The sequence below is a fragment of the Pecten maximus genome, chromosome 18 (genome assembly GCF_902652985.1).
Source record: "Pecten maximus chromosome 18, xPecMax1.1, whole genome shotgun sequence".
In the NCBI taxonomy this organism is placed as follows: domain Eukaryota; kingdom Metazoa; phylum Mollusca; class Bivalvia; order Pectinida; family Pectinidae; genus Pecten; species Pecten maximus.
The window spans coordinates 24,019,860-24,046,314 of record NC_047032.1 but is presented as its reverse complement, the minus strand read 5'-3'; the positions used below and the strand labels follow the sequence as shown (position 1 = coordinate 24,046,314).

Below are 26,455 nucleotides of genomic sequence, written 5' to 3'. Positions count from 1 at the left end.
CGATTGAGACCATATTTAACACTGTACAAGCCACACCAACCCTCTATATCAGCTGAGTGATTGAGACCATATTTAACACTGTACAAGCCAAACCAACCCTCTACGTCAGCTAAGCGATTGAGACCATATTTAACACTGTACAAGCCACACCAACCCTCTATATCAGCTGAGCGCCTGAGAACATATTTAACAATGTACAAGCCACACCAACCCTCAACGTCAGCTAAGTGATTGAGACCATATTTAACACTGTATGTACAGTACAAAGGGCACTGATCCACTATGATACAGTCTTAGAATGGTATAATATTGATTTAGATCAGTATTTAATGAATTTAAGTATCCAAATTAAAACTGAAGTTAAATGTTGGCATTTTTATCTTTGTATGAAATTCTATTAAAGGGATAAGCATTTCAATTAGTCAACAAACACATGTCCTAAATTTAGAAGCCAGGATGTCAGAATAAAACTGAGACAAAGCTGTTTGCCGACATCATCAACTTTAGACGGCCACCAGCCTCGGTAACAGTGGACACACATTGATCACAATGTCTGATGAGCACACAGTGTAAAGCCCTGGGCATTGTAGCCATGTAACATATACAGCATTTATTTGTACGACAGAACGTACATCTCAAGTGAATTTCAGGACAGAACGAACATCTAAGTAAATTTCAGGACAGAACGTACATCACAAGTAAATTTCAGGACGGAAAGTACATCTCAGGTAAATTTCAGGACGGAAAGTACATCTCAAATAAATTTCAGGACGGAATGTACATCTCAAGTAAATTTCAAGTAAATTTCAGGACAGAACGTACATCTCAAGTAAATTTCATGATAGAACGTACATCTTAAGTAGATTTCAGGACAGAATGTACATCTCAAGTAAATTTCAGGACAGAACGTACATCTAAGTAAATTTCAGGACAGAATGTACATCTTAAGTAAATTTCAGGACGGAACGTACATCTCAAGTAAATTTCAAGTAAATTTCAGGACAGAACGTACATCTCAAGTAAATTTCAGAACAGAATGTACATCTTAAGTAAATTTCAGGACAAAATGTACATCTTAAGTAAATTTCAGGACAGAATGTACATCTCAAGTAAATTTTAGCAGTACAGGATCAGAGACTCCCTGAACCTCATAACTACAGAAGTCAAATGAAGTTAAGTGCTATCTGATTGACTTTAAACCTCCCTTTTATAAAACAAAACCATGTCTTAAATCTAAGGTTATCGTACTTGTGTTTTCTACAAATTTCAGCTCACAAATCTAAGCTGTCAATTCTTCAATTTAACACAATTTGATCAATGCGAATCTTATCAATATGTGAACTCGATCATTATCAATTCCATTTGGCAGTAACGTCAACTTTTCTCTGCTTTTTTCTGTGTTCATAATAGACAGGTTTGCCTGTACTATAAACCAGTTTAGAAGGCTGTACGTGATACATGTTTGTCTCTGTAGTAGGCGTAAAGCCTCCGTATCTCAAAGCAGACAGATCAAAACCTCTGAAGCTCAAATGTTAACACACATTTTCATACATTGATCCACTCAAACCAATACCAATCATTTCTGCTGTTCTTGTTTGAAAAACGCTCTCAAATCATCTGTGCATGGGTAAAAGATTTTAATGTTAAAAGGATGCAACAGAGAGATTTCTGAATTAATAAAACACTCTTTGCAGCACTGTTTACAATGTGAAAGGAAATTGTTTGATATTAAACTTGGAATAGCCCCGGAGATGGAGCCTCGTATATTTTCCAATAAATCATTACCATGCTTTTTCCTACAAAGCACTCAGCTCAGAATCTACGGAATCTGTTGTATAATATGTCATCAGCGGAAACATTATTATATTGAATTTTCTGAAAGAGAAATTTTTATTGAAACCCCTGACCCAAGTTTTTCATCACAATCACTTGGAGTTGTAGTGTCTCCGAGGAAAACATTAATTTCTGACTTCTGAGAGAGGATTTGTTTCATCAATCCAACAACGGATTCATCAATACCACTACAGCTGTTTTATATTCTGCCAAGTGCTTTCAATTTACTCGGTCATATACATTTCACAATTTCATTCCAAGAATGAAATCAGGGATAACAAGACAATGCTATGGTTTTATAGTCTTTATTTCTATAAGTTTCATAGAACAAGCAATTCTTGGGATTTATATCTCCCACTTTCCTGTCACATCGTAGGTAAGCATTTTTGAGGTTAGAAGTAAACATGTCATCATCGCTCAACAGAATGATAAATTCTGTTTAGCCATAATTTATTGCTTGAAACTCGAAGAAAAAAGTACATGTAGCCTTATATAGAGGTTAGATGTTTTATTAAACATGTATTACAGGATAAAGTAAACTGATTTTGCAAAACTTCTCAACTCATCTGCAATTACCAAACTCAAAAATTTGACTGAGACCACAATAATTAATTTTTCTTTGTTTTCATGGTAAATACTCAAATGTGATTGGTCGAAAAATTCTTTTCTTTCTTCTATGAAAGAAATTCCGAGAATGGCGCGAAAAATGTGACGTCACAATATGACAATTGACGTTGCGTATTGATTTGAGAAAAAGAATCCCATTTAAAACCAGTAAAATTACATGTACATAAAACATGTTTTAAATTAGAAAATCATTTTCAAAAATTAATTATAAGCGTTGATGTCAATTTTTTTTTAGTTTCATCGGGGTATGAAATAAATTATATTTGCAAACTTCATACAGTTTGCAAACAAAATTCGTTTCATACTTCGATGAAACTAAAAAAAACTGACATCAATGCTTAATTGAATTCTGTTCCTAATTTTGAAGACTGTCAGAAAATATTTGGGAGAGTTATCTAATGGCAGATAACAATGCTTTTCATAAATCAAGGGACAATAACTCTGTTAATCAGGTTGATGATAATCAGATAATGTTTGTGGGAGTCTATTATTGAATGGAAACAGCAGAAAACAATTATTTCTTTAATCAAGGGGCCTAACTCTGCCAAATAACACCCAGCAAATATGGCAATGAACTTGGCCTAGCTAGCCCTTAATGCATTTCAGTTTTTTAAAAAAAACTGTTATTTACAATTGTTCCAATTATTTCATATAAACAGCATCAATGATGTTTTTAGTTAATCAAGGGGCCATAACTCTATCAAATAAAGTCAAGAAAATTCAGACAAAAGTGGCAATCAAATTTGGCAGAGACCTTAAGGCATTTAACCTTTAGTGTTATGTTTGAAGAAAATCTGTAAACAAGTCTGTTCAAGTTTCAAGGAAACAGCAGAAAAGAACATTTTTAAAGAAGGGCTCCATCAAATAATGATCGGCAAAATTGGCAATCGAACTTAGTTGGGCCCTTAAGGTTTACACTTTGTTATAATGTTTGAAGAAAATCTGTTAACATTTGTTGCAGTTATTGTATGGAAATGAAGAGTGATGGATTGACAAAAGGATGGAAGAACCAAAATTAATATCGAGGATAAAAATGTAAACCAAATATTTAAAATGATTTCACATATTCCAAAAAATCATTTACACTGTATATATATATATCATTTTTCCATTTTTTTGTGTTATATATTCAACTTTGTCAAGCAACATTCACAAATAAATGATACTGTGTGGATGCATGGGCAGCCGCACCCTTAAATGGAGTGAAAAAAAATCACAGTTACCAAATACCAAAGATTAAAGCTATTTGATTCAGGTCCATAAATGTTCTGCCCTACCCCAGAGTGTTGTAATGTCATTTATCTCTCGCCCTGCCTGTGGAATCTGAAGACATTACGAGGACTTTTACTCTCAGTTGTACACGTGAGGAACTTTAAGGGTAAATGCTTAACAACATTCCCCTGTCAGTAAACTGGTTCTCTGGCAGAAACACATACCATCTAAATCCCACAGAACATACATTTACAGGCATTTATAGCATTTTGTGCTATGACAATTATCTATTTATTGCAGTTCCAAGATGGTGCATGGAACTTGCTATGTATAAAATGTATCATCTTCACTGCTCACGATCAGCTGGTAGTGGCGCACATCGGGACTAATATACGTTTTTTTTTTAAATTAAGCAAGACTTTCAATGACACAGGCTTATTTAAGATATGTGAAACTTTAAAAATGCATTACATCAATCCAAATTGATATCTTTTTGTTTTTAATTAAAAATACATATTTCTAAACACTTAATTGACCAAATGTAAGACAAGCCATTGACAACTTTGTCATCTAGTATCATTAAAGATTACTATTGATCATTTTAAACATTAGTACAGGAAATATGTCTTAATTGTTATCTAATGATATAGTTTTTAAATAATTAAAACTACAAAATAACCAAAAGATGAATGAATTTTTTTTCAGTTGTTGTCTGCAGTGTTTAGATTATCAGCATTTGAACTGTACATACATATTAACCCATTTCTGATACAGTAAACTATATATGATTTAAGACATCTGCTGGGATTCACTACTACATGTAGTACCGTGGCTATATGCAGGTCTCAGTCCCTTTATCTTTTTTGTTCTGAAGAAATTTAATCCTTAATCTAATGTGGAAGCTTCCTTTTGCAGCCAATCTGACCACATTTATACCAGTAACTATATGAAGATCAATGAAGATCAAGAGTCAGTAATATAATATCTCCAGAGGAGATTGTAATTGTGTAACATATCATGACTTAGTAATTAGTCAATTAGTAAAAATTTGATTAGTTGGTGGATTATACAAGATACAATGGCTCCCTAGGTCTGTCTGTAAGGACTGCGTGTAATGTGTGAATATTTAAAAGATTTAATCTAAGGATTAGATGCCTAAGCTAGAGTAACAATATACAATCAAAGAAACAATATACAAAGATTAAACATATACAATTGGTTTAGGTGAACTTCAGACCATGATTTATAATATTAGCACATAATCATCAACAGTAAAATAACAATCAATCAAACATTATTTTGTAATCTATTTTTTATTATTTTGTAGGATGCTACACTAAATGTATTCAGGCTGCATGGATAAATTAGGAATTGCTCACAGTATAAGGTACTATTGGCCATGCTGCTGGTTGAGGTTGCAGCATACTGACAGCATGGTCATTGTAGCACCACTGGCCAGCCTGCAGCATACTGGCAGCATGGTCTGCAGCATACTGGCAGCATCGTCACTGTAGCACCACTGGCCAGCCTGCAGCATACTGGCAGCATGGTCTGCAGCATACTGGCAGCATCGTCACTGTAGCACCACTGGTCAGCCTGCAGCATACTGGCAGCATGGTCACTGTAGCACCACTTGCCAGCCTGCAGCATACTGGCAGCATGGTCATTGTAGCACCACTGGCCAGCCTGCAGCATACTAGCAGCATGGTCTGCAGCATACTGGCAGCATGGTCACTGTAGCACCACTGGCCAGCCTGCAGCATACTGACAGCATGGTTACTGTAGCACCACTGGCCAGCCTGCAGCATACTGGCAGCATGGTCACTGTAGCACCACTGGCCAGTCTGCAGCATACTGGCAGCATGGTCACTGTAGCACCACTGGCCAGCCTGCAGCATACTGGCAGCATGGTCACTGTAGCACCACTGGCCAGCCTGCAGCATACTGGCAGCATGGTCACTGTAGCACCACTGGCCAGCCTGCAGCATACTGGCAGCATGGTCACTGTAGCACCACTTGCCAGCCTGCAGCATACTGGCAGCATGGTCTGCAGCATACTGGCAGCATGGTCACTGTAGCACCACTGGCCAGCCTGCAGCATACTGGCAGCATGGTCATTGTAGCACCACTGGCCAGCCTGCAGCATACTAGCAGCATGGTCTGCAGCATACTGGCAGCATGGTCACTGTAGCACCACTGGCCAGCCTGCAGCATACTAGCAGCATGGTCTGCAGCATACTGACAGCATGGTTACTGTAGCACCACTGGCCAGCCTGCAGCATACTGACAGCATGGTTACTGTAGCACCACTGGCCAGCCTGCAGCATACTGGCAGCATGGTCACTGTAGCACCACTGGCCAGTCTGCAGCATACTGGCAGCATGGTCACTGTAGCACCACTGGCCAGCCTGCAGCATACTGGCAGCATGGTCACTGTAGCACCACTGGCCAGCCTGCAGCATACTGGCTGCATGGTCACTGTAGCACCACTGGCCAGCCTGCAGCATACTGGCAGCATGGTCACTGTAGCACCACTGGCCAGCCTGCAGCATACTGGCAGCATGGTCACTGTAGCACCACTGGCCAGCCTGCAGCATACTGCCAGCATGGTCATTGTAGCATCCCAGACCATGCTGCTGGCATGCTGCTATAGCCTGTAGCATACTGGCAGCATAATTTAAATATTTGAAACATGCTGCCAGCATGCTGCTCCCCTTATAATTACTAGGGCAAAATTTTGCGGCATGATGGCAGCATGGTGGCAGCATGGGCTGCGCATGCTGCCACCATGCTGCATTTTCATGCTGCTCGTATGCTGCCAGCATGCTGCAAATCCGTAAGGGTATCCTTCAGGGATTGGTCAGACAAACAGCAAAAAAATTTCTGTAAAAACATCTTTTAATCTGATCAAAACACATCAAATAAATAGGAATTGACAATATTTCTAAAGCAAATTTAAAACAGATCAATAAATGTTGATTTAACCCTAATTAGTTTGTAATACATGTGTATGGTGTGTTTAGATAGGAGTTGAAACATTAATTCTATTATGCAGGTGCCCTAATCAATATTTCTGGCAATTTATATAATGATACACATATATCCTATTGCTGTTATGATAAACTGCCTTTATGATCAGATGAATTGTTGAACAATAATGATTACATTTGTTCACAGTAAAATGTTTTCTATGCCCACTCCCATTAAATGACACCATTTCAACTGTGTAAGTCTGCAACATGTTGGGGCTGCTCTGTAGCTCTCTAGTCAATGCTGCTTCAATAAATCTTAATAAAACATTTCTGTGCTTGTTTCAGCACCAGGCAATAGCATGAGGAATTAATTTGAAATTGGACCAACGATTCTCTGACACTGTGATCAATAGCAAAGAGATGAAAAAATTCAGCTAAAGAAAAATATGAGACAAAAATTTGATCTCATATGACAGAAGATGGTATTGTTTTGTGATCTGGATGTGACAATAGCTTAAGTGTGATTAGAACAACAATGCGATCTGGACAGAAGCTTGAGCTGTTTGTCTTACTGACATCGAGGATGAATATCACTTCATTTTTAAATGCCCCTTGTACAGTGAGCTGAGAATCAAATACATTAAGCCCTATTTTCAAATAAATCCCTTCGTCTTCAAATTAGTTATATTTCTATCATCTGTTAATACAGAAGAATTGTGTAATTTAGGGAAATTTGTTAATCATGCAAACATATTACGAGGAAATTATTTAGCAGAAAATTTAGATTTTGTATGATTGTCCCTGGAAATATTTATTGTAATTTAATGTATGTAAATCTTACATCCATGAACTGTACCAGTTTACGATTAATAAAGAATTGAATATTGCGTTATCTAGGTAGAAGCATAAAAATAATGGAACAGCAGTGTTGTAGGTAGAAGTTTGAGAGATGGAACGGTAGTGCTGTAGGTAGAAGTTTGAGAGATGGAACGGCAGTGTTGTAGGTAGAAGTTTGAGAGATGGAACGGCAGTGTTGTAGGTAGAAGTTTGAGAGATGGAACGGCAGTGTTGTAGGTAGAAGTTTGAGAGATGGAACAACAGTGTTGTAGGTAGAAGTTTGAGAGATGGAACGGCAGTGTTGTAGGTAGAAGTTTGAGAGATGGAACGGCAGTGTTGTAGGTAGAAGTTTGAGAGATGGAACAGCAGTGCTGTAGGTAGAAGTTTGAGAGATGGAACAGCAGTGTTGTAGGTAGAAGTTTGAGAGATGGAACGGCAGTGTTGTAGGTAGAAGTTTGAGAGATGGAACAGCAGTGTTGTACATGTAGGTAGAAGTTTGAGAGATGGAACAGCAGTGCTGTAGGTAGAAGTTTGAGAGATGGAACGGCAGTGTTGTACATGTAGGTAGAAGTTTGAGAGATGGAACGGCAGTGTTGTAGGTAGAAGTTTGAGAGATGGAACAGCAGTGTTGTACATGTAGGTTGAAGTTTGAGAGATGGAACAGCAGTGTTGTAGGTAGAAGTTTGAGAGATGGAACGGCAGTGTTGTAGGTAGAAGTTTGAGAGATGGAACGGCAGTGTTGTAGGTAGAAGTTTGAGAGATGGAACGGCAGTGTTGTAGGTAGAAGTTTGAGAGATGGAACAGCAGTGTTGTAGGTAGAAGTTTGAGAGATGGAACAGCAGTGCTGTAGGTAGAAGTTTGAGAGATGGAACAGCAGTGCTGTAGGTAGAAGTTTGAGAGATGGAACAGCAGTGCTGTAGGTAGAAGTTTGAGAGATGGAACAGCAGTGCTGTAGGTAGAAGTTTGAGAGATGGAACAGCAGTGTTGTAGGTAGAAGTTTGAGAGATGGAACAGCAGTGTTGTAGGTAGAAGTTTGAGAGATGGAACAGCAGTGTTGTAGGTAGAAGTTTGAGAGATATTGTGGCACCTTACTATGACCTACATGTAGGTGTGACAGGTGATGGCAAAGCGGTGTACATGTGATCTACTAAGAGTCACAACAGCTAAATGAGAGTTGAAACAGCAGTTAAGTATCTAGGTTTGACAGAAGCTTGAGGACACCTCAGCAGTATTATCTTGGGTGTGACAGGAGCATTGGAATCAGCACTGATCTTGGTGTACATAGTAAAAAGCTCAAGAGATACGGAACAGCAGTATGATCTTGGTGTGACAGAAGCTTGAGGTGTCATTCCCACTGCAGTATGATCTGGGTGTGACAGAAGCTTGAACTGATGTATCATTCCCACTGAAGTATGATCTGAGTGTGTCAAAAGCTTTAATTGAGGTGTCATTCCCACTGAAGTATGATCTGGGTGTGACAAAAGCTTGAATTGAGGTGTCATTCCCACTGAAGTATGATCTGGGTGTGACAAAAGCTTGAATTGAGGTGTCATTCCCACTGAAGTATGATCTTGGTGCAACAGGAGTTTGAGATGGCACTACAGTATGATTTTGGTGGAAGAGATTCAGCTTAACTAATATGAGAGTGCAGTATAAGCATAACCTGAGTGCTGTAGTGAAATCTAACATCATCAATTATGTTTGGTGAAGTTTTTAACAAAATGATAGTGTATATAAAGTTTTGATACTTATAAGTAATGGAAATTAAGCCAAGGTTCAAATAAAGGTTTGAGCACAAATATCTTTTCAAATCATGTTTGTAAACAAGGCAACTGAAAGACCTGAGGCTCGATCTGCTGAATAATTCACAAATGAAACATGGTTTAGCAATCAAAACTGTATTTTTGCTGGTTCAGAACTATGATATACAAGTATATTGTAATCCTTCCCCACATATAATAAAGTCAGTTCTTTAGAGTAAATCAAGACATTCTTCTAATCGCAAACATGTACAGACCCTGGTGTGATTAGAGAAACATCTGTGGAATAAGTGTTCCGCTCTGCTGCTCTATAGTGCAAACCTTATCATATTTTACAGACGAGATTTTGATATATGTATTATATACAGACCCATCAGCCAGTACAACAGTTTACAGGGCACAAGGGTATCCATACCTCCCTTTATAGTACAGTACATACAACTTTTATGTATGACATAAGCTTGTAACAGGTGCTATCTGAATTAAAATTCTTGCCAAACTGAAATCTATAACTATAACAGAAGCCTGAAATTTCACCATAAAAATATCATCAATGGTTTTCTATCTTATTTTCTATTAAAATTAATTTTAAACAAATGTACATTCATTTGTACTCAAGACAGATTCTAAGACATCAAAATAATTGCTGTAACTTTTATATCATGTCTTAATTTATTTGACTGAACAACTGAACCGCATCTCCTTCAGTGAATACCTTCTGGTACAAGTTCTACAAAAAAATACAAGACAATTGCATTACATTTGATTGTCTAAATGATCATAAAAAATAAAATCTTTACTCTTGAAGAAAAGAAACTTTATAACAATATGATTGAGACCTGACCCTCAAATATATACAAATTACGTGTTTGGTTTTATCCTACACTGTTCAGAGGTCATCAAACGTATTAATAATAAAGATGATGGTGAACTGAAATCATTAACCAGTAATTTAGGTTTTAAATCCCTGGAATTCATGATTTTTTTGTTCGTTTGTTTTTTTGTTGTTTTTTTTTTTTTACAAATCTCTGTTTTTAATGAAATTTGCAGACTTGGAAGGGATAGTGCAATGTGTCTGTATAGGGTCTCTAATTGGAATCCATTAGCCCTGTGTATTTCCCATTTCTGACCTAGATTTTCCCACTTATGAATCTATTATCTATAACCTGCATAAAAGATATTCAGGATCTTTTTAAGATGTTCTTTAATTTATATGATTAATGTTTATATATATATAGACACAGGATTCCTGTGCTCTATAGACATGTGTCAAAATATTCAAAATAAGAAATATTTTTAGGACTTTAATTAAATTTTCACAAATCATTGAAAACTATGAAAACTATGAAAACAATTATGTCATTTTCCCAATTTATAATATAATTATAGGCTGACAAATATTCGAACAGACACCGGGCCCTACTACTGTAGGTAAACATTCCCAGTGATTGTTGCGACTCTGACATTGAATTACGAACTCGTGCTTTGTTTTTCTGTGGGACTTTGCTTTGAGTACTCGCCTATCTCTTAGTATTATGACCCCCATCAAAACTTTTGAATTGGTGTTCTGGAATGGCTTCAAAAAAATCTTACAAAATTACTGCATTCCGACTGATTTAAGACAACTGTATGTACATGTATGTGTATTTGACCTGACCATACTACTTATTGATATATATATATACATTGTCTGGATTGATCTGGCTCAATGTGTTAATGATGACCAGACCTCTCTCAGTCAGTAACAGGAGACCTCAGTTGGGAGTCCAGCCATATGATATCCATGCCAAGACTCTGATGGTCAAAGCATTATCAGCATCAAGGTAGACTCACTAGGCCACCAGCCCCGAGGTTGTTTGTAAAGAATTGCTCAGCTGAATTCTAACACCAGAATATATATTTACCCTTAGTTTAGAACTTAAACTCAGACATGTATCCAAAATTTTAATATTCTTGAGAGAGGGGCCAACCTAGCAGGAGCATAAAAGAGTGGAACACAAAATTCTTCATAAATACTTGGTAGTGAAAAGGATATTGGTTCTAACTGGTAAAAGGGTACACAAACAGGTTAAAATGCACAGATATTTGATATTTGAATATACCTGTATAATGACACAATTAATCAGTGTACATGTATTGTTCTAATACAAAAGAAATTACTTATTCTTTATAAGGCAGATACAATGTTAATGATTTTTTTATGTTTCATTTATCAAACTATGATCATCAGATGTTATGTTAGTTTTCATAATTTTTAGGTCATCGTCACAAAAAACATTATATATTTTTTGTGTATAAGAAAAACATTTTGTGTATAAGAAAAACAAACAAACAAAATAATCCAGATATAGAGAGGTTATTTTTCTTTTCATTGCAAAGAATCATTATTACATACCAGTATTAGAAGATTGTTCATTTCTTTTTAATGTATGCATCAAAACTTTCAAATTCAGAGTTCTTAAAAGGCCTGCAGATTAATTGGTATTAGCTTGTTCAATAATTACTCTACTGTGAACAAGCTTTTTCCTATAGCACAACTACATGTACAATGCATTAATTATGAAGCAGTTCTAAACAGTTAACTACTCAATAAAGTGTCTAAAGAATTAAGATACAGATGCCATGTGATTGGCTGTCTATGAGATCAGTACTGATAACCAATCATGGATGACGTATAATCTCACTCTGTCAACATCAGTTATAAAAAAGTTGTAAATTTTACACCAGTAAAGCTCATATTTAGATTTACATGTAGGTGATAAATAAAATAACATTATTACAGGTAATATAGTACCAGGCTACATCATGATAGAATTAAATATTACAGTCTGTAACAGTTAAACAGAATTTCCAGGCCTTGTTCAATTATTTCTTAATACACTGATCAATTAAAGAACTAAACGAACATCAAACATGAATCGTAATGTCCGTATCATGCATAAAGTATTCAAACCTTATGATAACAGCAATACCTTTTTCTAATTAAACAGCAGTTTCCAACTGTCCAGAAGAATTGATAGCTTAAATTGTGAGCTGAAATTTGCGGAAAAAAACAATATCGTAATTTCAGACAAATCTTTAGTAATATATTAAAAAAACAGTGGTGCATTCAATATCTATAAAATTTCAATATATACCTGGTATATATAAATGTATGATACAGATGAAATAGACAAAGAGTTGTATGATGCTACATATTTAAGCTGCTTTGATGAACTTGATCAGGATCCCACGCCCAGGGGCATTCAGATTAGCATGACACAGAAAGCCAGCATCATGGCCTTGTCTCCACACATTGAAGTGATCACGAAGCTCCAGTCTATCCTGATAATGGAGGATATTGATGTTTGCTAGGAATACCTGTGTGATGTCCCAATATCAAATAGCACACCTGGATATCTATGAACGATCTGTGCCTGGGTATATTAAAACCTTCTGATTAATGTATGGCTTTTGGTCCTCCCATGGGGCATAATGATCCCACTTCCTCATCACCTGTACATATACAGCTTGATTGGATGATTCTGTTTCCCCATCACCTGTACATATACAGCTTGATTGGATGATTCTGTTTCCCCATCGCCTGTACATGTACAACTTTATTGGATGATCCTTCCCCATCACCTGTACATGTACAACTTGATTGGATGATCCTTCCCCATCACCTGTACATGTACAACTTTATTGGATGATCCTTCCCCATCACCTGTACATGTACAACTTGATTGGATGATCCTTCCCCATCACCTGTACATGTACAACTTTATTGGATGATTCTGTTTCCCCATCACCTGTACATGTACAACTTGATTGGATGATTCTGTTTCCCCATCACCTGTACATGTAAACCTTTATTGGATGATTCTGTTTCCCCATCACCTGTACATGTACAACTTTATTGGATGATTCTGTTTCCCCATCACCTGTACATGTACAGCTTGATTGGATGATTCTGTTTCCCCATCACCTGTACATGTAAACCTTTATTGGATGATTCTGTTTCCCCATCACCTGTACATGTACAACTTTATTGGATGATTCTGTTTCCCCATCACCTGTACATGTACAACTTTATTGGATGATTCTGTTTCCCCATCACCTGTACATGTAAACCTTTATTGGATGATTCTGTTTCCTCATCACCTGTACATGTACAACTTGATTGGATTATCAAGGTATTCAGAGGATGATGATCGAAGCTTAACAATACTACAAATATAATTCAGAGCACCGACCTACTGGCCTTAAAGATTACAGAACATGAAAGTGTTTCAACCACAATAAACTTGAAAACTTTGAAATCAGATTGACTTTCAGTATCAACAAAATAAACAACATGTTTGATGTACATTATTTAACTCCTTGCCTGCTGTACAATATGTGAAGGGCTTTCTAAGAAGCCATCCTATTTCAAATAAAAATTAAATTCATAATACATAATTACATTTTAAGCAAGCAAGAACACCCTTTTTGTCATGCTTGCAATCAACCTTTACAATTAGCCATGCATGTATAATGATACACTGTGGAGATTTTCTACAAGTATAATATGTTTCTGTTACGTTCTATCCATGAAATGCTATGTTTCTGTTACGTTCTATCCATGAAATGCTACAGTGAATGTGTAATGATCATGAATATCCAATTATTAATGAAGACATATCAAATTCTAATATCAATCGAAAAATTAAATTCACAGATTTAATTTTCTCCTGCTATAATTAATTTGATATTACCAATTTCATATGCTACATGTACCTACATATAAAAATATGATGTTTAATTCTATCGAGAGCCATTCTAATCTATGGAGTCTATAAAACTATACAATTTTATTAGTATTTATACATGCGAGATCAGAATTTATTTTCCGTATATTATAGCACAGGACAGTTAGTGTAGACTATAAGTAACACATATGAAATATCTTGATATAATTTTCCCGCTACCAGATCTCACTGTTATTGATGACGTCATTTTATTGTGTACTATGCATTACGTCACTATAACAACTTGTTTTATTGTCACTATAGGCAAGGCACCACATTTTATACCTTATTCCCGAATGTTTGTATTTTGATTTGTTCTAATGACAACACGCCTGAAGTGTCGAAACCAGTCAACTACTCGATTAAAGCTGATCCACCCAGCAAGACGTTGTTATGGTCATCTTTACCCTTTGACTATAATTAAAATTGTTTGTGATTCCTCGGTCAACCCCTGGGATGTGATTTCTCTGTCACACCCTAGGGTATTAGAGATTGCATGTGCTGGCAATGATACAACGACGTCACATCTACAATACAACGATGTCACATCTACAATACAACATCACATCAACAATACAACATCACATCTACAATACAACGACATCACATCAACAATACAACGACGTCACATCTACAATACAACAACGTCACATCTACAATACAACATCACATCAACAATACAACATCACATCTACAATACAACGACATCACATCAACAATACAACGACGTCACATCTACAATACAACAACGTCACATCTACAATACAACGACATCACATCAACAACACAACGTCACATCAACAATACCTCACATCTACAATACAACGACGTCACATCTACAATACAACGACGTCACATCTACAATACAATGATGTTACCAAACCCAAATACAAAAAAATAAATGTAGGAGTATTAACCTTTAATTTTGTTTTGTCTGTGACATCATAAATCTAATGGAGCAGCCAGTAAATTGGTAAATTACTCTAAATGGCAAATTCTCAAACACAATTTACCCTGTACTCCATTGGATTTATGATCTCATAAAGTAACAAAATAAAAGGTTATCCTTAAATTCATCTCCTTTATAACACAACATGAGATCGCTGAACTTTACATTTTTATTTCAAATTCAAAGTATCCTTTCTATAAATTTCCAAAGTTTCATCAATTCCATCTTATACATTTAAGTAACTGAAAAAATTCACATCCCTGATGACTTCAAACATTGGTAAATTTTTTTTGTATGTTACTGAATATCTTGTGTTGTAACAGCTACACACATGTAGCTGCCTTGAATGCCAGTCAACACTGGTCCGGCATTTACCATGACAATTATTTGTTTTATGTAAACTTTATTTCACAGTTACATCAATCTTATTTATATCACAGGACACCTAGTTGCCCTTTGATTTTTAGCAATTTCAGAAATCAAATTAGTACTTTTCAGGAATCTGAAGGGTCACAGGGAAGTTGACATGTATGTCCCTTCAATCTAAAGAGTCAAAAATAGATCTGATCTCGCAAACTCCCTAGAGACAAAAACAGACTCTCAAGAGTCTACTGGAAGCCCCAATATATTAGTCACTCTTGTTAGCCTGGAGACTCTATCACTATTTACACTATTTACAATTAAATCCTGCCACAGGCCTTGATGTTGGAGGAATTTGGATTAATATGCAAGAAAACAAACAAGGGGCAACAAAGCCCCATGTGCCTTTTCAGTCCACTTCAATTGCCAGGGGAATTAACCCTAGGCCTGGGCAATCATCTTGAGCTTAGTTAAAATTTGTCTGTTTTTTAATGTAGATGTTAATTAACATTCTTGCAACTGCCTGATCATGAGGATGGGTGTCAATTGAGGAGACACCAATAGAAGAAAACTAAGTACAGACAGACAGAGCAGTGAGGAACAAAAGGAAACTGATCCCAAGGAATGCAATGCCCAGCATTTAGGACTGAATATATATAGTGAAGGCAATATCTATTGCAATACTATTGCTATTTTGGAAAACATTATTGCGATAGTTTAACTATTACATGTTACTATTGCAATAGTATTGGATTCTAGACTCTATTGAACTCTGCTGATTTCCATTATATTTATTGACCCTTCACTCTTACATGGTGTTGTTTTCTGCTGTTCATTTTGTGATCTTATGTAATACAGCAGTTAAACATTTGGAAGTTTTTTTATACAACTGGTACTGGACTTATTTTGATATATGTTTTAACTTTGAAGGGATCCAGTTTTTCTTGATAGATATCAACTTATCAACAATACATTTATGTACATGATCAAAATTGGGCATGATATGCTGTCTGCTAATTAAGCACGTTTTTGTTTTGGAGTTATTTCCCCATATATATCAGTAGCAATTCAAACAGTCTTACGATAGAGAGCAATTTAAGCATAATCTGTTGCCACACCTAACTCTTCGTGAAACTGATTGTGTGAAAGTGATAACAAATGATTTATCAGTGTTTGTTTGTGATCGGATAGCATGGGAAAAGTGACATTTTGACGCGACTGTTAGTATGTCATCATATGATTATTTGTTTATATTATAATGTCTGAAAAAACAATGTTCGTTAACAGGATGAAATCACACACAAAGTTTGTCCAAATACCATTAATAGAAACTATCGATAGCTTAGCATACATATATACTATCGAGGATTGTTATTGACTTGATGAATTTGCCATTGATTAATAGAATTGAGACATATACAATCACAATCTATCATCAATACAATGTATTATTAAACCCTTACTAGCATTGGTTTAAGGCAACCATGCACTGTTGGCCACTGGACAACCATCTTAATGAAGCCAATTCAAGGCAAGAGTACAAAATGTTCCACTGAGCATCAACTTTTATCAGATTTTAAAGTTCAACGAAATATGCAATACAATAAAATAATTACTGAAATATATTCAATAAGCAGAAAACAAATGTCTTCTCTTTTTTTTACCTTTTTTCCAAAGGTATTTATTTTCAACAAAATACTACGTAAGAGAAGAAATCCTTCAGAGGATAAAACAATATTAATGTATAAAATTACAAGCCAAGCTAAATTGTTTTGTCGTCTATCGCACAAATACAGAGATGACAGATACAGCTGAAACTCGTACAGAACATGTCTATTTGATATTCTGGCGACTACATGAGTAAAGTTTTTTGTTCTTCTAGGAATCGAATCCTCAAGCGAAAATTTTGAATGATTGGCTAATATTCTACGATGAGCCTGGTTTCAGGCGGTCTTGTCACTGTAAGTGGGTTAGAGCTGGAGACTGAGTTTGCCTCAAGAAAGGCGATAATTTGCAAATAGATGAATACATGTCATTGGTGATGATCGTCTGTTGACTGTGTGATTAGCAGGCACAGCGCGAGACAATCCTCGGCTAGATCTCGCTACCCCAATACACAGTGAAGCACAACGTAGTGTCGCCTGCATATGCGATGTTTTCTGAATTTCTAGGAATTAAATGCCATAAAAGTGTATTGTATAGATATGGAATAAACATATAGAATCCGTACTCACCTAATTCATCATGATAAATCCGTGAACACTTCCAAAATCATCGTTTAAAGCAGAACGATTTGCAATCCATCAGTAGCCCATCTTCAGCAGCTTTGTATGTGTAGTAAAAGAAATGAACCCGGTATTAGATTTTCCGGATTTGTAAATAACGATTCCTCTACAATATCATATATATTTAGCATACCGGTCTTGTTTTAAATGTGTATGAACTGACATACAAAAACTGCTTTCTTGTATGAATATATGTCCTATTATGATGTAAATCGTTGATCAACTGTGTTTATTTATTTTCCGGATAGTATCCTCAGCCATTATAAATTCTTTATTATATGCCGTTAAGCTGTTCCGGTTAGGAAGAATATTTTGATATGTGTTCGACGCCTAACAGGGACAGATTTTTATTTATATTATGTTGGGTTTTGTTGTTTTTTTTTTAAGATTTTTTTTCATTTATTCATTTATTTATTTGATAACCAAACGAAAGCATAGCATGTATATTTTTGATTCACTCGTACATGTATGTCCGTGACAAAATCTTACTTCCTAGGTATATATATACTGTAAGTGACGGGGTGTCTGTAGAGCAACGCTGTTATTAGTTTTATCATGTTCTGATAAAATGATATTTTCCTTAAATATTTGCAAATGTACATCACAGTCAACAACTGGGATTATTTCAAACAAAAGATTTAATTAACGGTATCCATTTTCTCTGAAGAGAGTTGTATTTTTCAGATTTTGTTTCCAAACCACACTTAAGTGCTATAACAAAGAACTAACTAAAACCATTTTAGAATTCACACATTTTCTCAGATACAAATTGGAATAATGATACCTATTACTCGATAACAAGGGTCTCCATACTACACTATATCGAGACGTGTTATCGCCGATATCCTGTATTTTATATAACGGTAACAATGCTACAACCGTCAATCTAAACACAAGTATGCTCTCCTCGAGCGACACGGGAGCATCTTTGTTATTTTGTTTTGTTGACATCTTGTAATGTTGTTAATGAAATTAGTTATAATTAAATACTATAGCACGGAAGTGCTTGAATATTTTTGTACGTTTTAAATGTGTCTACAATCCAGAAACCCCTGTGTGGCCGCGATTGGACACGATGATCGAGGATGACCGTGAAGGATGTTGTATGTGAACTTTATCAAATGAGTTTAAGAAGGAATTTGATATGTTGAGGTGAGTTACATTTCAAATTATTTGTCAATTCTAAATAATTTAGTGTTACAAAGGGACGAGTATTAGATTCTATTTATCACGTAACTCGTATTTATTAGAAAACAAGCGGAACTATCAAGTTTCGTTCTTTATAAAACATGATGATGTCACTTGGACGATTCGTTAATGAGACAACCACGTGACTTCATCTGTGTATGGTATAATGTTATAACACGTGTACGTTAGGAGATATATATATAGGCCAGTTTTTGTAACAAACATGGAATGAACAGATGGACAAAGGGAGACAATCAAGGAACTTTATAAGATGTGAATTGAATAATTTTCTCAAAAGCAGAAAATAATCAAAATATGGGTAATTATCAGTTTAATTAGCCTCATGAGGAAATACATTATACTGTATATTATAAAAACAAAAACAAACAAGAAATATCTTTAAAAAAGATAAACGGCATAGTTCTAATGCTGGTGGTTAAAATGTAAAACTGCTGGTGAAATAAATCAACGAACTAATGCGTTTCAGCACGGATAACAAAATTATATCAGTTTGAATCATTTCTGGTGATTATAAGACTGCATTTGAATCAGAGAATATAATTTTATCAATGTGTCATTTGAAAAGATACATCCACTTATTCAGCTTGCATTCAATCTTAACTTTGGTTCATTTATAACCGCATATCTGTATTTTGCATTTACCGCAACATTGACGAATCACATACTTCATCTTGACCAGTAACGCCACCTGTCGCGTCATATCCGGGACCAAAAGAATATTATACGGCTATGCCGAAAAACAACATTAAACTAATTATTCGGGCTCCTGCTCACCAAAACTGTTGGTGGTATCTATGTGGAAAAGTTTTGTTGGAGTTGCTTCCCTTTGGCTGTCATTATAATTTTGACACGCCAGGTTCAGACTCGCTAATTTAAAAAAAAAAAAACCTGTTACAGTGGGGTTCGTTGGTTATCACGAATGCTTATATCTTGTTATATCGACAATCCGGTTATAAACAAGTCAGACATAAGTGTAGTTTAATCACCATACCGCTATGATTTAATGTAAAAATGATCGTTCCGTCTGGGGGTCACGCTGTCCGTAATAATTCACTCATTTGAGTTTAAAATATTGAATTAAACTTTTAAAAAGAGAGAAATAGCGTATCAATACACACGCATTACTACAATTATCATGTATATTCTTTTCAAACCAAATAAAGTCAGTTTAAATGCTAATTAAAAATAAATAGAAGTTTGTTATTTTTCAAAAAATTTCATTACATGTAAAATGAAGATGTCAAACACACACTCTCACTTTCACACATGTTGAAAAGGAATCATTCTCATCATTCATCAAAATTTCATCATCATTGAAACACTATATATAATCGTCATCCTCATCAACATCCTTCCACACATAGCCATGACAATATACACCATCATATTTGCAATCCAAATGCAATAGGCCTAACAATCATCGTCATCACATCATTAGATCAACACCTTCCATTACTATTATCCTCATATACTCATCATCATCAAGTATAACTTGATTCATTCGACAAAATTCACACACGCATACTTTCACACTATTGCAAGATATGCAAGATAGAAACGATACTGTCTGAGAGAGAGAGAGAGAGAGAGAGAGAGAGAGAGAGAGAGAGAGAGAGAGAGAGAGAGAGAGAGAGAGAGAGAGAGAGAGAGAGGGGGGGGGGGGGATTGGCAGTATAGGCCAAGGCCTTGGGGGGGGGGGGGGTGAAACAGAACATGGAGACTTACAAAGCTACAAGCTTTTCCCATTTTTTCCAATCCCTTTTAAACCTTTCTATAGAAATATCACCTTTACTAATAGCTACATTGTATATACTTTTGTATATTATAGTGGTCTTTTATTGTATCAATCAATGCATTTATATTCAAGGAACTATGAAGACCTCGCATTTTATAAATACAATGTTTTATTATTATAAGTTTTTCATTGTCAATCTTATTATTTTTAACATTTTGGTTTATGAAACCAAAAAGAGGGATTCTTTATTAAGATTAAAAGGAACAGTAAGTGCATCTAACAAAATTTCAAAACTTATAAGTAGATTTTGAACCTTTGGCATTCCCTCAAAACATGTATAATAGTTTCAGTCTCAGAATTACAGAGTATACATCGTGGAGATATAGCTAAACGTATCTAAATAAGAAGTTTTTTAGTTGTCAGAAAATGGTGATTCACTCTATACTGAAACCATTGAAGATTTGTGTTTTTTGTAATTACAAAAGGAAGTTTGAATATTTCATGCCAAGTTGAATTCTGCCAATCAAACATATCATTCCATTTTGTCTGACCTGTTGGTACTACATTTTGTATTTTATTCATTATGAGAATATTATAAAACTGTTTGGAGCCTTTGGGCTTTCTCAGGAGTAATTCTAAATGTACAGGAATATAAGGATATTCAACTGTAACGTCAAGAAGGACTGTTGTGAAAATAGAATTCTTTATAGCAGAAAGAATACTTTGATATTGCAGAAAATAAGTCTGAATTTGATCTTTTTGGAAGAATTCATAATAAGCGTAAAATGTACCAGAATGGTAATCCTTAACTAGGTCATTTATTATTGTAACTGCTCTTTTATAGCCAGTGTTTCAAGAAAAATGATTTCATTTCCGAAACCAAAGAAGTGTAAAACGTTTTCAATAAGTACCCAGGAGCCGAATCAAAAGCTTTCTCAAAGTCAATCATCAAAAACATACCTGGAATATCATTTTCTTCTGTGTATTGCATAATATCGTAGACAAGTCTAGTATTTTCCCCTATGTAGCGACCCTTTAGAATTCCTGTCTGATCTTTATCAATTATTTTATCTAAAACTGATTTAAGTCGTTGGGCTATAGTCCCAGGAGCTATTTTATAAACAACAGCAAGTACCTTTTATAATTGGGATATTTTTCCTTATAATGAAGCATATTCTTCGCAAGAAAATCAAAACTTCTCTTAATTGGTTGTAGAAATCTGCTACTGTACAATGTAGGTCGATATCAGAACTTCATTGTTCTTTTGCCTTACGGAATATGAAAATAAAAGTGCCCGATACCATTTAGTGGTGATCACAAACCCGGTTTTTATTCTGAGAACATGATCAATTTGAGCTAGATTTACATGGAGTGTCACTCCAGAAGTAGAAGACGCTTTACATTCCGGAACACTGGTCTTACTTTCCCATTTAATGATTTCCATGTACCTTCATCGTCGGATACACACGGCTGATTGGACTAAATATGGCAGGCCAAGTTGTCAGTTATTCACGGAGCAACGTTAATCCAGGATTTTACCAAATTATATAAGATAGCTTATAAACTTTATAAAATATCTTATATACTTTATAAGAAATCTTTTACATGTATAATACATGAGATATCTGATATACTTTTCGTTATAAGATATGTAATATAATAAATAAGATTTATTGCATTTTTGCCAGTGAAATATAGAAAATCAAACTAATAAAACTTATATTTTCACTGCAGCGATGAGCAGTGAAAATATAAGACTTTGCAGTGAAAATAAAAAAAAGTTTTGCAGTGAAAATAAAAGTTTTCCGTTTTTGACCAATCAGAGCGGAACTTTGTATTCACCTCGTTGAAACTTGCCGATTTTTCCAACCGAAGCGGAGATAGATAAATTGGTTATTTTGTCCTTTCAAAATGGCGCCGTCAAGTTGACGTGGAATTTATGAAATGCAATAAAAAGACAATTGAGTGGTTTCCCGTTAAATATAACATATATTTCACTCGTATGACAATATTTCGATATTTTTCACTCGTGTTTCGCACTCGTGAAAATATCGATACTCTGTCATACTCGTGAAATATATGTTATATTAAACGGGAAACCATTCAATATCCCCTATATCTTATATAATCAATAAAATATCTCATAAAAGATATAAGATATCTTATATATTATATGAGATATCTTATATATTATATACGATATCTCATAAACTTTAAATAAGATATCTTATAAACATATAATATATCTCATAAACATATAAGATATCTTATATAATTTGGTAAAATACTGGATCAACATTGCTCCACGAATGACTGACAACTTGGCTTGCCATAACTACACTACACATTACAAGTGTAGTGTAGCGTAGTGCAATCACCTTATATAATATCGATTTCTTCATACTTGCCCTCGTTTTCGATTTCGAATTATCACTATAATTTCTCACTTTCGAGACCGTTTATGTGTGCAGGTTGTACATTATAAATGGTATCTATTAACGAGGAGTCTATATTGTTGAACGATTGAATAATGTCAAGCGAGAAGACGATGAAGAAGATCATCTTTATTCAGCCACTGAAACGTTCAGTGGTAACAAGTCTGGAAGCAATAACAAGTCCATCTTCGCTAGTCAAGGCTTCCGATTACCCTTCACTGCACATTGGTGGAATGAAACCCAATCAGAAGCCTTGGCTAGTGAAGATGTATGAAGTCTAGAATGTCAGTAGATTCGACACGTATACAACCGTGTAACTTCGCTCGCCAAGCATAGTGTTCAATACGACACACTTTATGAAAAGTTTATCATAGTATTGGACAAGCTTGTTTGACGAAATCGGCATTGTCGGCCCCAAGGAGTCCTCTCTATCTTTCACTCGTTTGACCCATTGGAGCACTGGCTTGAATTCTTCGGCTTTACAGGAATATTCAAATTTTATCGACTAATAAAAATGCTTCTTAATTATTAATGAATCTCGTTTTAGCCTAGAAAATAGAAACGGTATACTAAGATGGCTGAGCTCATGTGGCGGTATGAGTTTGTTGTCTGCCAAGGAATATAATAAAACGACGTATCTGATTGGTAGGATTTTCGTAGCCATTTTCTACAGAACCAATTAGATTACTATATGTTGGCACAACAGAAGAGGATAGAGCACGAAGCCATGGTGTTTTCCATGACCGATGATAATTCTATCTTTCTCATTGACAGATTTGACCCCCGTAAAAATCCGAATCCGAGTGTTGTACCTAGTATTGTACCTAGTGTTGTACCCATCGGGTCCGCCGGTATTGTACCTAGTGTTGTACCCATCAGGTCCGCCGGTATTGTACCTAGTGTTGTACCCATCAGGTCCGCCGGTATTGTACCTAGTGTTGTACCCATCAGGTCCGCCGGTATTGTACCTAGTGTTGTACCCATCAGGTCCGCCGGTATTGTACCTTGTGTTGTACCCACCAGGTCCGTCGGTATTGTACCTAGTGTTGTACCCATCAGGTCCACCGGTATTGTACCTAGTGTTGTACCCATCAGGTCCGCCGGTATTGTACCTAGTGTTGTACCCATCAGGTCCGCCGGTGTTGTACCCAGTGTTGTACCCATCAGGTCCGCCGGTGTTGTACCTAGTGTTGTACCCATCAGGTCCGCCGGTATTGTACCTAGTGTTGTACCCATCAGGTCCACCGGTATTGTACCTAGTGTTGTACCCATCAGGTCCGCCGGTATTGTACCTAGTGTTGTACCCATCAGGTCCGCCGGTATTGTACCTAGTGTTGTACCCATCAGGTCCGCCGGTATTGTACCTAGTGTTGTACCCATCAGGTCCGCCGGTATTGTACCAGTGTTGTACCCATCAGGTCCGCCGGTATTGTACCTAGTGTTGTACCCATCAGGTCCGCCGGTATTGTACCTAGTGTTGTACCCATCAGGTCCGCCGGTATTGTACCTAGTGTTGTACCTAGTGTTGTACCCATCAGGTCCGCCGGTATTGTACCTAGTGTTGTACCTAGTGTTGTACCCATCAGGTCCGCCGGTATTGTACCTAGTGTTGTACCCATCAGGTCCGCCGGTATTATACCTAGTGTTGTACCCATCAGGTCCGCCGGTATTGTACCTAGTGTTGTACCCATCAGGTCCGCCGGTATTGTACCTAGTGTTGTACCTAGTGTTGTACCCATCAGGTCCGCCGGTATTGTACCTAGTGTTGTACCCATCAGGTCCGCCGGTATTGTACCTAGTGTTGTACCCATCAGGTCCGCCGGTATTGTACCTAGTGTTGTACCTAGTGTTGTACCTAGTATTGTACCTAGTGTTGTACCCATCAGGTCCGCCGGTATTGTACCTAGTGTTACACCCATCAGGTCCGCCGGTATTGTACCTAGTGTTGTACCCATCAGGTCCGCCGGTATTGTACCCAGTGTTGTACCCATCAGGTCCGCCGGTATTGTACCTAGTGTTGTAACCATCAGGTCCGTCGGTATTGTACCTAGTGTTACACCCATCAGGTCCGCCGGTATTGTACCTAGTGTTGTACCCATCAGGTCCGCCGGTATTGTACCTAGTGTTACACCCATCAGGTCCGCCGTTATTGTACCTAGTGTTGTACCCATCAGGTCCGCCGGTATTGTACCTAGTGTTGTACCCATCAGGTCCGCCGGTATTGTACCCAGTGTTGTACCCATCAGGTCCGCCGGTATTGTACCTAGTGTTGTAACCATCAGGTCCGTCGGTATTGTACCTAGTGTTACACCCATCAGGTCCGCCGGTATTGTACCTAGTGTTGTACCCATCAGGTCCGCCGGTATTGTACCTAGTGTTGTACCCATCAGGTCCGCCGGTATTGTACCTAGTGTTGTACCCATCAGGTCCGCCGGTATTGTACCTAGTGTTACACCCATCAGGTCCGCCGGTATTGTACCTAGTATTGTACCTAGTGTTACACCCATCAGGTCCGCCGGTATTGTACCTAGTGTTGTACCCATCAGGTCCGCCGGTATTGTACCTAGTGTTGTACCCATCAGGTCCGCCGGTATTGTACCTAGTGTTGTACCCATCAGGTCCGCCGGTATTGTACCCAGTGTTGTACCCATCAGGTCCGCCGGTATTGTACCTAGTGTTGTACCCATCAGGTCCGCCGGTATTGTACCTAGTGTTGTACCCGTCAGGTCCGTCGGTATTGTACCTAGTGTTGTACCCATCAGGTCCGCCGGTATTGTACCTAGTGTTGTACCCATCAGGTCCGCCGGTATTGTACCTAGTGTTGTACCCATCAGGTCCGCCGGTATTGTACCTAGTGTTACACCCATCAGGTCCGCCGGTATTGTACCTAGTGTTGTACCCATCAGGTCCGCCGGTATTGTACCTAGTGTTGTACCCATCAGGTCCGCCGGTATTGTACCTAGTGTTGTACCCATCAGGTCCGCCGGTATTGTACCTAGTGTTGTACCTAGTGTTGTACCCATCAGGTCCGCCGGTATTGTACCTAGTGTTGTACCCATCAGGTCCGCCGGTGTTGTACCCAGTGTTGTAACCATCAGGTCCGCCGGTATTGTACCCAGTGTTGTACCCATCAGGTCCGCCGGTATTGTACCTAGTGTTGTACCCATCAGGTCCGCCGGTATTGTACCTAGTGTTGTACCCATCAGGTCCGCCGGTATTGTACCTAGTGTTGTACCCATCAGGTCCGCCGGTATTGTACCTAGTGTTGTACCCATCAGGTCCGCCGGTATTGTACCTAGTATTGTACCTAGTGTTACACCCACCAGGTCCGCCGGTATTGTACCCAGTGTTGTACCCATCAGGTCCGCCGGTATTGTACCTAGTGTTGTACCCATCAGGTCCGCCGGTATTGTACCTAGTGTTGTACCCATCAGGTCCGCCGGTATTGTACCCAGTGTTGTACCCATCAGGT

At 37.1% G+C, this 26,455-nt stretch overlaps 1 protein-coding gene across 1 annotated transcript in view; it reads right to left on the bottom strand.

Moving 5' to 3' along the window:
* LOC117316795 overlaps positions 1–17,648 on the bottom strand; it is a 125,256-nt gene extending 107,608 nt beyond the window's left edge. Inside the window, exon 1 of the mRNA XM_033871568.1 lies at positions 17,554–17,648. The gene's annotated coding sequence lies outside the window, so the exon portion shown is untranslated. The remainder of the gene's footprint in view (positions 1–17,553) is intronic.
* Between the last annotated feature and the right edge of the window lie 8,807 nt (positions 17,649–26,455).